Source organism: Monodelphis domestica, chromosome 8 (genome assembly GCF_027887165.1).
Source record: "Monodelphis domestica isolate mMonDom1 chromosome 8, mMonDom1.pri, whole genome shotgun sequence".
Taxonomy (NCBI): Eukaryota; Metazoa; Chordata; class Mammalia; order Didelphimorphia; family Didelphidae; genus Monodelphis; species Monodelphis domestica.
The window spans coordinates 210,994,951-211,007,682 of NC_077234.1; the positions used below are offsets into that span (position 1 = coordinate 210,994,951).

The 12,732-nt window shown below is 38.7% G+C and overlaps 1 protein-coding gene and 1 pseudogene across 1 annotated transcript in view; both read left to right on the plus strand.

Annotated features, from left to right (window-relative positions):
- The window catches only part of LOC100011551 (regucalcin-like), a 73,232-nt gene that overhangs the window by 46,056 nt on the left and 14,444 nt on the right, over positions 1 to 12,732 (plus strand). The gene's annotated exons all lie outside the window — the stretch shown is intronic.
- Positions 929 to 8,765, plus strand: LOC103098428 (V-type proton ATPase subunit C 1-like; annotated as a pseudogene).

The following is a 12,732-nucleotide window of genomic DNA, read 5'->3' on the forward strand; positions in this document are numbered from 1 at the left end:
CCTGTCTGGGTTAAGGGGGATGGGGCTTACCAGAAGCATGAGGCTTCATGGTAGTTTGGGCACAGGATCTCCAAGGTCTCTAAAAGGTTCTCCATCACTGGCCTAGACCTTATGGATTCTAAGATAGAAGCTAAGTGGTTTTTTTTTTGAGTAGACAAATTTAATATGTATCTTTCAGTAGATATTTTTTTTCTTTCAGTGAATATTGAGATGGGAGATGTCAATCTCAGATACAACTTTTATAGCAGGAGCATCTCCCTGGCTACATACTTCTAGCATCTCCTCTTCACCATAGACCATTGATGTTAATTCTGGTTTAGCCAATAACTAATGAAAGAGACAGCTTCAGCTCTTTTCCCTTTGACTTTTTTGGGCCTTCATAATAAAGTTGGTAGAAGGAATAGTTGTTTAATATTGAGATCACCCCCTCGTGTAATCATATATACATGAATCCCTTTTAAGAGCATTCTACTCCCTCACCCAGCTCCTACCACCTCATTATCAATTTTCCTGTCAACTAGGCTTTGCCTATTTTTGTTTGTTTCTTTGTTTTCTTCTATTTAAGTAGAAGTTTTGGAAGGAAGTATTTTTTTAAATCAAACTTCCTTTCAATTGTTTCCAAAGCAACCATATAGACCCATCTGCTCTCTGATACAAAATGCCTTCTTAGAAAGAGTCAGGATGCTTTTGGAGCCCCACCTCTCCACAGGCCACAGGAGCAGGTCTGCTAGAAGCCCTTGGGCCAGGCAGTGGTGGGGTTGACAGGCACTGAGGGGTCAGTTGACTTGCTGCATCTTGGCACGTGACTCACGATGGTGTATGTTAGGGCTGAGGGAGCCGGGGGAACAAGGAGGTGGAGAACTGAGCTGCAAAGTCTGCCCAGGTATCTTTCTTCATTGCTTCTTTTTGGAAAAATTTCTTGATAAGTATGACAGAGTTTTGACTTCTGGGGAGAAAATGTCAACAAACATGGGAGAAACTACACTCAGCAACAATCAGAATTAATAATTTTTCTCATAATTCCAAGTTCAACATTCTTGAATTAAAGGTTGGCACATTGAATGTTTTAGTTGGATTATCAGATGAATTGGCCAAACTGGATGTATTTGTGGAGGGAGTTGTTAAGAAAGTGACCCAGACTTCAGGTCAAGATGGTGGCTTAGAAGCAGCAAAAGTTCAGACCTCTGAAAACTCTTCCTTATCGATCACAAACTGAATGCTCTTAGGGGACTGAAATTCAAACTTAACAACAGGAAAGACCTGGGAAACCCTCCTTCTGGACTCAAATCAAAAGATATGCCCCCCCAAAGGCCGGAAACCTAGAACACTTGGGTCTAAGGGAAAGGCAGAAGGAAGGTTCCCAGGACCCCTACCCCAACCAAGAGTGCTGAGCCCCCAGCAGCAGCAAGAACCTCAGGGCCAGCAGAGGTACTGTTCTGGAGGGTGCACCTTGAAAGCAACCTGGGCCAAGTTTGGGGCGCCCAACATAGATGGCAGGGAAGCAGCCTGAGAGAGATGGGGGAGCCTGTAGCCCCATGGCTGGGTTCTTCCATTGGAGTCTCATGGGAGGTTTTTGCCTTGGGGCATATTCAGACCAACCCAGTTGAATCTAATCCCATCAGGAGCCCTCAGAGCTCAGGGAGGCCAGGACCCCTCCCCACCCAGGAGTGCAAGACCTCCCAAAAGGACAGGAACCTCAGGGCGGGCAAAGGCACTGGGGTACCTTGCGGACAGTGCTGTGCCAGGCTCAGAGTGTGGAAGTAAGGCAGTGGAGAAGCAGCTGGAGAGAACTGAGAGCAGTAACACCCAAAACGCTGGCAGGCAGGGGAGGGCAGACCCTGGGCTTCCCCGGGAAGAAAGTGCAGCTGCAGAGAATGGACATTTTGCCTGGGGCTAAAGCCTTGGATCATCAGAAGCTTACACTGAGAGCCAGCCCTCCTCACTCAGATTTCTGACTGGAAAGGGGAGGAAAAACAATAGAGATGGCAAACAGTGCAGAGGTGAAACAGCCTCCAAACACCAAGAAAAGCAAGAAGAAGGGGAGTGACATTGGACACATTTTATGGAGCAAAAATGCAAAATACAGAGGAGATAGAAGAGGAAACATAAACAAATGCTCCAAACCTTCCACAAAAAATGGAAATTCTCCAGAAGCTCTTGAAAAATTTAAATTATAAATTATCAAAAAGATGGAAGCCTTCTGGCAGGAAAAATGGGAAACAATGCAAAAGGAACTCAACAATGGGAGGGACTAAAATATGCAAATGTAGAAACAGCTAAAAGTCTCAAAAAACAGGTCAGACCAAAATGAAAAGGAAAACTAGTCTTTAAAGGTCAGAATCAGGCAACTGGAAGACAATGATCTTGCAAAAGACCAAGAATTAATAAAGCAAAGTCAAAAGACTAAAGAATTAGAAGATAACATAAAACATCTCACTGACAAGGTGACAGACCTGGAAAACAGAGGAAGGAGAGACAATCTGAGAATCATTGGTCTACCAGAAAACCCAGAAATAAACACTAATCTTGATATCATAATACATGATATCATCAAAGAAAACTGCCCAGAGATTCTAGAAGAAGGGGACAAACTATGCATTGAAAGATTTCACAGAACACCCTCTATATTAAATCCCCAAAAGACAACTCCCAGGAATGTAATTGCCAAATTCCAAAGTTTCCAAGCAAAAGAAAAAATCTTACAAGAAGCCATAAAAAGACAATTTAGACATAAAGAAACACCAATCAGAGTCACACAGGACCTAGCAATTTCCACTCTGAAAGAATATAAGGCATGGAACATGATATTCAGAAAAGCAAGAGAGCTGGGTCTTCAACCAAGAATTAGCTATCCAGCAAAACTGACTATATACTTCCAGGAGAAAGTATGGGCATTCAACAAAATACAAGATTTCCAAGTGTTTGTAAAGAAAAGACCACAGCTCTGTGGAAAATTTGCTATCCAAACACAAAGAGCAAGAGAAACATGAAAAGGGAAATAAGAAGGAAAGGGAAAAGGAGAAATATGTTATTTTTTTCTTTTACTCAAACTCGCTTCTATAAGGACTACATTTATATCAAATTATATATATTAATATGTGGGGAAAATGTAATGTATAACTCTCAAAAACTGTATGCATCATTAGAGTAGTAAGAAGAATCAAGCATAGGGAAAGTTTGGGGCATCAAGAGGATATGGAGAAAGGGGGGATAGAAAGAAAAAGGGAGGGGGGAATAGTTGATGGTACTAAGATATACTCCAAGAAATAGGGGGGGGGGGAACTAAATAGAATAATCTTTCTCACACAAAGATACACATGGGAAGGAGAGGAGAAGAATTCTCCTATAAGAAGGAGAGGAAGAGAGTTTTTACTTAAACCTTACTCTCAGTGAAATCAACTCTGAGAGGGAAGAGCATCTAGATCCATTGGGATCTTGAATTTTATCTTATCCAATAGGATAAGGGAGAAGGGAAAACCAAGGGGATCAGGGGGAAGGAACACAAAAAGGTAGGGAAGGAGAGGGGGGAGGTGAAGGAACAAAAAAGGAGGGGCTAGAAAGGGAAACATATCAAGGGAGGGGACTAGGGGGACTGATTTAAAGTAAATCACTGGCTTAAAAGGTTATAGCTAAAGAAGAAAGGTCAGAATTAGGGGAGGATATCAAAATGCTAGGGAATCCACAAGTGACAATCATAATTTTGAATGTGAATGGGATGAATTCACCCATAAAATGTAGACGAATAGCAGAATGGATTAGAATCCAAAACCCTACCATATGTTGTCTTCAAGAAAGACACATGAGGCTGGTAGATACTCACAAGGTCAGAATTAAAGGATGGAGTAAGACCTTTTGGACATCAACTGATGGAAAGAAGGCAGGAATTGCAATCATGATATCTGACAAGGCCAAAGCAAAAATTGACCTGATTAAAAGGGATAGGGAAGGTAACTATATTTTTTTAAAAGGGACTATAGACAATGAGGAAATATCACTAATCAACATGTATGCACCAAATGGCATAGCACCCAAATTTCTAATGGAGAAACTAGGAGAACTGAAGAAGGAAGTAGACAGTAGAACCATATTAGTGGGAGATCTAAACCAACCACTATCAAATTTAGATAAATCAAATAAAAAAATAAATAAGGAAGAGGTAAAAGAAGTGAATGAAATCTTAGAAAACTTAGAGTTAATAGGCATATGGAGAAAAATAAATAGGGACAAAAAGGAATACACCTTCTTCTCAGCACCACATGGCACATTCACAAATATTGACCATACACTAGGTCACAGAAACATGGCAGACAAATGCAGAAAAGCAGAAATAATAAATGCAGCCTTTTCAGATCATAGGGCAATAAAAATAATGATCAGTAAGGGTACATGGAGAGCCAAATCAAAAATTAATTGGAAATTAAATAATATGATCCTCCAAAATCAGTTAGTTAGAGAATAAGTCAAAGAAACAATTAACAATTTCATTGAGGAAAATGACAATGGTGAGACATCCTTTCAAACTTTATGGGATGCAGCCAAAGCAGTACCCAGAGGAAAATTCATATCTCTGAGTGCATATATTAACAAATTAGGGAGGGCAGAGATCAATGAATTGGAAATGCAAATAAAAAACTTGAATGTGAACAAATTAAACCCCCCAGAAGAAAACCAAACTAGAGATCCTAAAAACTAAGGGAGAAATTAATAAAATTGAAAGTGATAGAACTATTGAACGAATAAGTATGACTAGAAGCTGGTACTTTGAGAAAACAAACAAAATAGACAAAGTACTGGTCAATCTAATTTAAAAAAAGGAAAGAAGAAAATCAAATTAACAGCATCAAAGATGAAAAGGGGGAACTCACCTCCAATGAAGAGGAAATTAAGGCAATCATTAAAAACTACTTTGCCCAATTATACAGCAATAAATATACCAATCTAGGCGATATGGATGAATATTTACAAAAATATAAAGTACCTAGACTAACATAAGAAGATATCAAATTCTTAACTAATCCTATATCAGAAAAAGAAATCCAACAGGCCATCAAAGAACTCCCTAAGAAAAAATCCCCAGGGCCTGATGGATTCACAAGTGAATTTTATCAAACATTCAAAGAACAGCTAATCTCAATATTATACAAAGTATTTGACATAAATAGCAAAGAGGGAGTTCTACCAAATTCCTTTTATGATACAAACATGGTACTGATTCTGAAACCAGGTAGGTCAAAAACAGAGAAAGAAAACTATAGACCTATCTCTCTAATGAATATAGATGCAAAAATACTATATAGAATACTAGCAAAAAGACTCCAGCAAGTGATCAGGAGGGTCATTCACTATGATCAAATAGAATTCATACCAGGAATGCAGGGCTGGTTCAATATTAGGAAAACCATCCACATAATCAACCATATCAACAAGCAAACCAACAAAAATCACATGATTATTTCAATAGACGCAGAAAAAGCCTTTGATAAAATACAACATCCATTCCTATTAAAAACACTAGAAAGCATAGGAATAGGAGGGTTGTTCCTAAAAATAATAAACAGTATATATCTAAATCCATCAGCTAATATCATCTGCAATGGGGATAAACTAGATGCATTCCCAATAAGATCAGGAGTGAAACAAGGATGCCCATTATCACCTCTACTATTTGACATTGTACTAGAAACACTAGCAGTAGCAATTAGAGAAGAAAAAGAAATTGAAAGTATTAAAATAGGCAATGAGGAGACCAAGTTATCACTCTTTGTGGATGATATGATGGTCTACTTAAAGAATCCTAGAGAATCAACAAAAAAGCTAATCAAAATAATCAACAACTTTAGCAAAGTTGCAGGATACAAAATAAACCCAAATACGTCATCAGCATTCCTATATATTTCCAAAACATCTCAGCAGCAAGAATTAGAAAGAGAAATCCCATTCAAAATCCCCTTAGACAAAATAAAATACTTAGGAATCTATCTCCCGAGACAAACACAGGAACTTTATGAACACAACTACAAAACACTCTCCACACAACTAAAACTAGACTTGAACAATTGGAAGAACAATAACTGCTCATGGGTAGGACGAGCCAATATAATAAAAATGAACATCCTACCCAAACTGATCTATCTATTTAGTGCCATACCCATTGAATTTCCAAAAAAATTTTTTACTGAATTAGAAAAAAACATAACAAAGTTAATTTGGAAGAACAAAGGATCAAGGATATCCAGGGAAATAATGAAAAAAAAAATACAAAGGAAAGGGGCCTTGCAGTCCCAGATCTCAAACTATACTATAAAGCATCAAAACAATTTGGTACTGGCTAAGAGACAGAAAGGAGGATCAGTGGAATAGACTAAGGGTAAATGACCTCAGGAAGACAGTCTATGACAAACCCAAAGACCCTAGCTTTTGGGACAAAAATCCAATATTTGACAAAAACTGCTGGGAAAACTGGAAGACAGTGTGGGAGAGATTAGGTCTGGATCAACACCTCACACCCTACACCAAGATAAATTCAGAATGGATGAATGACCTGAATATAAAGAAGGAAACCGTAAGTAAATTAGGTGAACACAGAATAATATACATGTCAGACCTTTGGAAAGGGAAAGACTTTAAAACCAAACAAGACATAGAAAGAGTCACAAAATATAAAATAAATAATTTTGATTACATCAAATTAAAAAGGTTTTGTAGAAACAAAACCAAACAGTAACCAAAATTAGAAGGAAATCAACAAATTGGGAAACAATCTTCATAACAAAAACCTCTGACAGAGGTATAATAACTCAAATTTATAAAGAGCTAAAGCAATTGTACAAAAAATTCAAGCCATTGTCCAATTGATAAATGGGCAAGGGACATGAATAGGTAGTTTTCAGCCAAAGAAATCATAACTATTAATAAGCACATGAAAAAGTGCTCTAAATCTCTGATAATCAGAGAGATGCAAATCAAAACAACTCTGAGGTAACACCTCACACCTAGCAGATTGGCTAACATGACAGCAAAGGAAATTAATGAATGCTGGAGAGGATGTGGCAAAGTAGGGACACTAATTCATTGCTGGTGGAGTTGTGAATTGATCCAACCATTCTGGAGGGCAATTTGGAACCATGCTCAAAGAGTGATAAAAGATTGTCTGCTCTTTGATCCAGCCATAGCACTGCTGGGTTTGTACCCCAAAGAGATAATAAGGAAAAAGACTTGTACAAGAATATTCATGGCTGCACTCTTTGTGGTGGCCAAAAATTGGAAAATGAGGGGATGTCTTTCAATTGGGGAATGGCTGAACAAACTGTGGTATATTTGGTGATGGAATACTATTGTGCTAAAAGGAATAATAAAGTGGAGGAATTCCATGGAGACTGGAACAACCTCCAGGAAGTGATGCAGAGTGAAAGGAGCAGAACCAGGAGAACATTGTATACAGAGACTGATACACTATAGTTCTCAATCGAACTTAATGGACTTCTCCATTAGGGACAATACAGTGTCCCTCAACAATCTGCAGGGATCTAAAAAACACTATCCACAAGCAGAAGATAAACTGTGAGAGTAAAACCACTGAGGAAAAGCAACTGCTTGACTACAGGGGTGGAGGGGATATGACTGAGGAGAGACTCTAAATGAATACCCTAATGCTAATACCAACAACATGGAAATGGGTTTGAATCAAGGACACATGTGATACCCAGTGGAATCGCACGTCAGCTATGGGAGGGGTGGTGGGAGGGGGGGAGGAAAAGAAAACAATCTTTTTTTTCCCCAATGAACAATGTTTGAAAATGACCAAATAAAATAATGTTTTTTTTTTTTTAAATAAAGTGGCCCAATGTATGGCTGATGTATTAGAGGATAGGAGAGATAAAGTTCAAGAAAAATTGTTGGCTAATGGAGTTGACTTGGTTACATATATAACCAGCTTCCAATGGCATATGGCCAAGTATCCTATCAAGCAGTCTCTCAAAAATATTTCTGAAATAATTGGCAAGGGAGTCAATCAAAATGACAATGACTTGAAAGCCAGAGTATCTGCATATAATAATCTGAAAGGCAGTCTTCAGAATTTGAAAGAAAGAATGTAGGGAGTTTGTTAACTAGAAGCCTAGGGGAAACTGTAAAGGAAGGTGACTTTGACCTTGATTCAGAATATCTCATCACATTATTGGTCATAGTTCCAAAGTTAAATCACAAGGACTGGATTAAGCAGTATGAGACATTGGCTGAGATGGTAGTCCCAAGGTCTAGCAAAGTTCTTACAAAGGACCAAGATAGTTACCTGTACATTGTTGCTTTGTTTAGAAAAGCAGTGGATGACTTCAGACATCCATAAAGCCAGAGAGAACGAGTCCATTTTTTGGTGATTTTCAGTATAATGAAGAGGAGATGAAAGCAAAGAGGACTTGACTAGCTCTCTACTGACAAGAAGAAACAGTTTGGATCACTACTACAATGACTGAAAGTGAATTTCAGTGAAGCTTTCATTGCATGGATTCATGTGAAAGCATTAAGCGTTTCTGTCAAGTTTGTCTTAAGACATGGATTGCCAGTGTACTTCCAGGCCATGGTACTTCAGCCCACCAGGAAAAACATGAAGAAACTGAGAGAGGTATCGTACGATTTGTATAATCACCTGGACAGTAGTAGCTATTATTGATGCTCCTATGGATATTCCAGCCTTAAATTTCAGTCAACAGGAATATTATCCCTATGTGTACTACAAGATTGATTGCAACCTATTGGAATTCAAGTAAAAATCCTCAATACTGACAATTCTATCTTCGTGTTGGTGTGTATAAACAGAAATGAAGTATGCCTGTAATTTTAACTCTATTAATCTAATGCTTGCTTCTGTAATGATGAGGATCTTCTTGTTAAATATAATAAAGGGTTTATAACGCACTGGTTGAGGTCTTACACCAGTGATATATTGGGTGGATTAATGTGAGCAGGAACAGGGGTTGTGGTAAAGCCTATGAGAAAGGGGCTGCCATTCCCTCTCTCATACTCTCAAGTGATAATAAGCAGTCAATTATCACTTGAAGCCCCTTGATGTAGTTGGCTGAGGAGATGAAATGATATTCTCCCTAGTCAACACCCCTAGAGGTAGGTTGCTATACCCTTTCCTCAGAGGGTTTTTGTGGCAGGCCTTGCCTAGGCCTTACCACTGTGGGACTGGCCTCAAGCTTGAGACTTGTCCCCAATTACTTGAAACTCCCTTCCTATTAAAGTTTAAAGCCAATATAGAGATCTGACTGCTAGTAAGGGATTTATTAACAAGGTTAGGTAAATGGGTCGAGGGGAGAGGATGGAGGTGGCCTTGCCAAATACCTATGGAGTCCTTGATTCAATGAGCCGTTAACTGTGCCCACAAATGTCCCTGCCCCTTTTCCAGCTAATAGCCCCTTCTACTGACTAATTACTAATATGTCTTAAATAAACCAATAAGAAACAGTTCTGGGTGGCAAGGAGAGTCAAACTCTGGTTAGAGTCCAATCAGCTCCCCTTCAGGGGTCTGAGATGTTTGCTGCAGGTAGAGGGAATCAGTAGTTGAATATCTGGTGAGAGAACAGATCCTAGTTTGAGAAAAGAAACAGGGTCTTCTCTTCTGGCTTCAGAAATCCTTTAGCCTTTCAAAAAACCAGACTTTTTAGCTCCCAGTCTCAAAGCAGAAGACCAAGAGGCTCTTCAGAATCCTCCTAGCCAACTTTTCTTGTCCCAAAAGCCTTTGCTCTTCAAACTGCCACTCCACTCCTGTCAGTCATCCTCAGAATTCCAAACCTCTTTGCCCCATCCTAACACTTCTTACCTCCTTTACTTAGGTGAATTTTCCCCATTGTGGTTCATCTCTTGATATTTTCTTTTTAAAGAAGAACATATGTATTGTTGTTTTTTATTGATCAGATCTGTAAATGTGTGCTGACAGAATAGTATATATTTTTAAAAGCTTTTCTTCATTGATGTAGTGGTATGCATTCAGTAAACTTGTTACTAGTATTCCACAAAGTCTTCGTTTACTATGGAAAAGTGTAAACATTTGTACCATTTTGTTTTCTGCATTTAGTAGCTATGTGTTAAGTGGTTATTGAATTGTGATGTAAAAAAAGTGACAATGTTCAGAAATGTGTTGTCTGAATATTTCCAACAATAATCTATGAGCACTGTAGAATAAAATTACTAGAGAAAGGAAGGAAGGAAGGAAGGAAGGAAGGAAGGAAGGAAGGAAGGAAGAAAGAAAGAAAGAAAGAAAGAAAGAAAGAAAGAAAGAAAGAAAGAAAGAAAGAAAGAAAGAAAGAAAGAAAGAAAGAAAGAAAGAAAGAAAGAAAGAAAGAAAGAAAGAAAGAAAGAAAGAAAGAAAGAAAGAAAGAAAGAAAGAAAGAAAGAAAGAAAGAAAGAAAGAAAGAAAGAAGAAAGAATCTTGAAAAAGCAGCTAGGCAGCTCAGTGTATAGATTAGGGTTTGGAAATGGGAAGACTTGGGTTCAAATATGACATACATCCTAGCAGTGTGACTCTGGGCAAGTCACTTAACCCCAGTTGCCTAGACCTTACTACTCTTCTACATTGGAACCAATAAGATTCTAAGACAATATGTAAGGGTTAAAAAAAAAAAAGACACCTGAAGCTTTTCCTAGCCAAACTGTTTAAAGACATTAGATTATGTTTTATAGGTAATTTCAGAGACTTTCTGAGGGTAATTACTGTTTTATGTGGTTTTTATGCCTTTTATACTGATTTAGAAGCTAATCCTTTTGTGCAATGTGATTCCATAATACACAAGTACAGGGAAACATGAGTATAAAGTAGTTCACATGAAAAAAAAATCTATAAAATTCTGCATCCTGACACAGTAGACAAAAATGCTAATGCAATCTTAAGCTACATTAATAGGAGTTTAATAATTAATAAACCTCTCCTGGGTCCTAGGGGATTGGGGCACTGTTTCTCTTCCCTTCCCTTCCCTCCCCTTCCCTTCCCTTCCCTTCCCTTCCCTTCCCTTCCGTTCCCTTCCCTTCCCTCCCCTTCCCTCCCCTTCCCTTCCCTTCCCTTCCCTTCCCTTCCCTTCCCTTCCCTTCCCTTCCCTTCCCTTCCCTTCCCTCCCCTTTCCTTCCCTTCCCTTCCCTTCCCTTCCCTCCCCTTCCCTTCCCTTCCCTTCCCTTCCCTTCCCTTCCCTTCCCTTCCCTTCCCTTCCCTTCCCTTCCCTTCCCTTCCCTTCCCTTCCCTTCCCTTCCCTTCCCTTCCCTTCCCTTCCCTTCCCTTCCCTTCCCTTCCCTTCCCTTCCCTTCCCTTCTTCCCTTCCCTTCTCTCTTTCTCTCTGACTATAGGATTCTTCTCAATTCTGAACTAGTCACTCGGTGACTTGATGATTGGATGAGCTTTAGTAGTGGAACAATTTAGCCTCTGATAAGAGGGTTTAGACTCTTCTCATCCCAGGGGAAAGATTATTTAAATTGTAGGTTTTGTTCATATCTAGGCTCTCCTCAAAGTGAAGAGTAGAAAAGTAAATAATGTACAATATAAGTCGGGTATAGGACCGGTATTTATTCCTTGCACACAAAAGAAATGTTATACATGAAAGGCTTCCATAAATTCACATTGACAACATTTGACTTAAAATGGGTCACAGTAATTTCTAATATTATTATATTTGGCATGTATTGACAGAAATTTAAATAAGCTAAATAATAGGATTAACTACTCTTGTACTCGGCTCGAAAGTAGAAACTTAAACATTGCATCATGAAATATTGTTTGGAACTGAGAAGAGGCATTGTTAAATTTCAGTGATCAATAGGGGATTTCTTCATCATGGCCAACACACCCTTTAGTGCTGAGTCACCTATGACTATATAAAATCAGACAAGAACTTTGTAATCCCTAAGCAACCAAGCCCTGAGTAAGCACATATAAGTTGACTGGAATCAGGCAGAGAAGCCCTTTTAATAAGAAAAGACCCAATATGTCCTATCCTGGTTAGACCACATATGGAGCTTTATAGTCAGCTGTGGGCTTCCCATTTTTATGAGATATTGACAAATTGGAGGTTATGTAGAGAAATACAATCAAAAGGAAAAAGAGACTTGAAATCATACAATATGTTGTCCATCCTTTGTTTCAAAGAGAACCAGTGACAACATGGGTGATGTCTTTACTCATGCTTAAACTGGATTTGAGTGATTTAGAGTTCCACAAAACTGACAACTTCAATCTCTCTTCCATTGAAGTCAAGTGGCAAGATAGAAGTCAGGACAACTGGATGGATGGCTCAGGATACAGTGATGTCCTTGGTATCATCAATGTCTGACCAAGTTCTAGATACTACACAGAACCTTGTTCAGCTGCCTACATGGCCACTGGGACAAATTGTTCTCATCTGCCCATTCTGCTGGACGAAGTCTTTATATACTTGAAGGAGACATACCCATAATTCCCCAATGGGTTTGAGGCCTATCATTTACCCTCAATCTGATTTAACCCATTGGCTGAGACAATTTTACTGGGGTGTGGCTGCTGTACATGCTAAATCTTGTTGGAGCCATACAATATAAAGATTGATTGATAGAACTATGGATATTTAAGCTTGAGAAGAGAAAACTAAGGAGAAAAGAGAAAGGAAGATATACATTTATTTTGAAAAATTTTATTAGTTAATTTAGAATATTTTTCCGTGGTTACAAGATTCATGTTTTTTCCTTCCCCTTATCCAATCCCCTTCCTGTAAC